The sequence below is a fragment of the Chrysochloris asiatica genome, unplaced genomic scaffold (genome assembly GCF_000296735.1).
Source record: "Chrysochloris asiatica unplaced genomic scaffold, ChrAsi1.0 scaffold00048, whole genome shotgun sequence".
Classification (NCBI taxonomy): domain Eukaryota; kingdom Metazoa; phylum Chordata; class Mammalia; order Afrosoricida; family Chrysochloridae; genus Chrysochloris; species Chrysochloris asiatica.
In genome coordinates, this window is record NW_006408566.1 from 17,851,301 (window position 1) to 17,854,750 (window position 3,450).

General features: G+C 40.2%; 1 pseudogene; it reads right to left on the reverse strand.

Moving 5' to 3' along the window:
- Positions 1 to 527: 527 nt before the first annotated feature.
- On the reverse strand, positions 528 to 1,045 carry LOC102819121 (annotated as a pseudogene).
- Between the last annotated feature and the right edge of the window lie 2,405 nt (positions 1,046 to 3,450).

A 3,450-nucleotide genomic window follows, 5' to 3' on the forward strand; every position in this document is an offset into this window, starting at 1 on the left:
AGTCATTGGAGAAGGATATCATGTTTGGTAAGGTGGCAGGTCAGAGAAAAAGAGGAACACCCCCAACGAGATGGATTAGCCAGGTTGCAGTATTGATGGTCTCAAGCATGGCAGCAGTAGTGAAGGTTCGCCCAGGATCGGACAGTGTTTCGTTCTGTTGTGCATAAGGTTGCTATGAGCTGGTACTGACTCGATGGCACCTAACAAAAACAACAATCACGCTAAATTTCTTATGTATTGATAAGATTCTGGCATAGGAATAGATTTAAAGTCTTAGAAGAATACTACAAGATTTTAGGAAAGGTCAGTTGGTACAAACGATAAGGACATTTTAAATGCTGAAGAGTAAGAAACCTTTGCTAAATGTCCAGATAGGCTGACTGCAATTCTGTCAAGCCTGGCAAAACTGCTTTCAGTACTCTTATGGAAGCTTTATTCACCAAGTTCACATGTTGGTAAATATGTGTGAAAAACTAGTCGTGTCCCAAGTTTGACTTCCAAAGTAATACCATCAGGCACCCATTTAATCAAATGCAACAGTTGTTTCTATGACCTTTGGAGTCTTTGAAGCATAAACGCATTTTGGGACAATACTTCTCCAAATACAAAAGTTGCTTGCTATTAAAAGCTCCATGTCACTTTTGCCTTATGAACTGTACAGCATCTTCATATTTCAATCCACCTTCAATTAATGCTAGGGCACCAAGCACTGGAGCTCTCCCAAGTTCTGCAGCACAATGAACAGCAATACAACAACCAGGTTCTTCATGAAACTTAATTTTACAAGACTTACCCAGTCATCAACAATCTGGTTGGATGGCGGTGCACCACCATCAAAAGGCCAATCAAGAACATGGATGGCTTCTTGTTCCACAAGAGCAATGTTGTAAGTTGCTTCACATACTCTTACTATTGTGGTAACTCCATACTTCTTAAATTCCTCTATAAATTTATTTAAGGTCGCATTGGTTGGATTGTGTGTAATAAGAAATTTCATGTTCTTGTATGTGACTTCCACAGGAGCTGGATGGTTCACTTGAGCCATGTTGATTTTGTTTTAAAAATTCAGTTGGGTTATGAAAGAATTTTAAAAAATGAATACAGAAATGATGTAAAGAAACTGAAGTCTACTTCAGAATACTCCACTTGGAATTCTCAGCGCTTTCAATATGGTGTTGGGAGTGATGGAAAATGAAATGAATCTCCTAACAAGAAGCAGCAATTCTTCCATCCAGTTATACTGAGGCAATAGGAAGGAAGTGCACTGAAGTATTTACCCCATTCAGGTCAGAACTCTTGAAAATTGCTATGGGGGTTTCAGTTCAGCACTTCTGTGTTCAGGTTAACTGTTCTTATGGGGACTTCTTGGTGGAACAGTAATGAATTTGTGCAATTCACTTGTCTGCATAGAGGTCACACTGTGCCTGGCAGTAATCTCCACTGCCCTTCAGAAACTCCATGAAAGTGAGACCAAGAACACCACAGAAGTGAGGAATATGTTTACTCATTGTAGATTGTGGCCAGTCCTGAGGTGGCGGAGACAGTGGCAGTGGCTGTGGCTGCAGGACAAGGGGCTGAGGTGGTCATCGTCGCATGGTGGTAGCGGTGCAGGTGGTGGTCAGGGCACCAGGCTCTACCATGCAGTGAGCGGCTCTGAAGAGAGCGCGTCACTTAGCCGGCTTGTAGCAAAAAAGCCAATACAAGCACCAAGGCCAAGAAATACAATCTTGATGCACAGCTTTTCTGATTCTAAACCATTCAGTGTCCCCTTGTTCTGTTCAAATGACTGCCTCTTTGTCAATATTCAGTTTTCTCATTAGCGTAACTAAGTATTCTGGAGTATTCATCCTCTGCAGTGTTTTTCATAGCTTGTTGTGATTCACAGAGTTGAAAGCCTTTGCATAGTCAATAAAGCACAGGTAAACATCTTTCTGTTATTCTCAGCTTTCAACTGTAAGGACCAAACTGATTTTGCCTACCTAGAAACTCCTTGACTAAACTCTAGTCAGGCTCAGGAAAGCATTTTAAATAGACAAGGCCTCAGTTATTAGTTCCCTCCAGAGGCAAGGTCAATCTCCATTCTGTACATTAGCCTGAACACGTACTCTAGCTCCAAGAATATGATATATGCATAAATAGCCAGGCAGCTCAAGGCCAGAGGCCAGATGTTTTCCTTTACCCTAGCCTAAGAACAAAGACCACCAGTCCTGACCAATTAAACTGTAACATCTCACTCATAGTTTGCCAATTGTTAACCAATCCAAAGATTGTAAAGCTGAGAAACCTGAGCTGTTTGAAAATTCTATAAAAACCCTGCAGACAATGAATTCGGGGCTCTTTCCCTATTCTGAAATGTCAGATAAGGTTAGAGACCTGGCTCGAGCTTGATTAAACAACCCTTATGTATTTGCATCGGTACACGGCTCCTGGGTGGTCTTTGGGGACCCTGAATTCTGGGCATAACACAACCAAATCCATCTGATGTCATCAATGATATCCCTCATTCCATATCCTCTTCTGAATCCCACTTGAACTATGGCAGTTCCCTGTCAATATACTATTGCTGCCATTTTAAAATTATCTTTAGCAAAATTTTACTTCTATGTGATATTAATGATATCACCCAGTGATTTCCACATTCTCTTGGGTCCCTCTTAGGACTTATTAAACACAAATATGAGTCTTTCTATTGAAAATACCATGGTTTCAGGTGCACCTTAGTCCTCAAACTGACAGTTTTGCTCTTGAACACTTTATAGAGATCTCATGCAGCAGATTTGCCCAATGCAATACGTTGTTTGATTTCTTAACTGCTGCTTCCATGATTGTTGATAGTGGATCCAAGCAAAATGAAGTGTGTAACAACTTCAATCTTTTCTCCATTTTTCATGATGTTATTTACTGTTCAGAAATCCTTACTTGGAAATTAATTTGGTTTAAACTTTTTAGTTTAGAGTCCTGGAAAGCAAGGACAATCTTCATTCCCACTGATATGTTCAGATGGAAGGACTACTGAGGTAGTGATTGAAGAAAAAGGATAAAAGATGAGGACTGCATCATACTATGGGTAAAAGAGAATACTCATTCCTTCTTCACACTGAGTGTGAAATGACTCATTATGAAATTCATGCTCATTTAAAAACTGTAAATGACACTGGGAATTTTGCTTCTGCAGCTATTATAGACTTAAGTTTCAGACATACCACTTAAGATAACACTGCCCCATAGTGCATTTTAGCTGAGTGCTTACAAGTGCATGTTGTTCAAACCAGTTCATTCTAGTTTGACACCCTGCTGAGTAGTCCCATGCCAAATATATTCCCATGCCAAAAATAGATTGAATCCTAATCTCCTTTTTAAGGAGATCACCAGGTGAATCACCTCAGGGTGGAAATGCAAACCAATTTGAGCCCTGATGTTAGTTAACATCCATCTGTTGAATAACTGTAG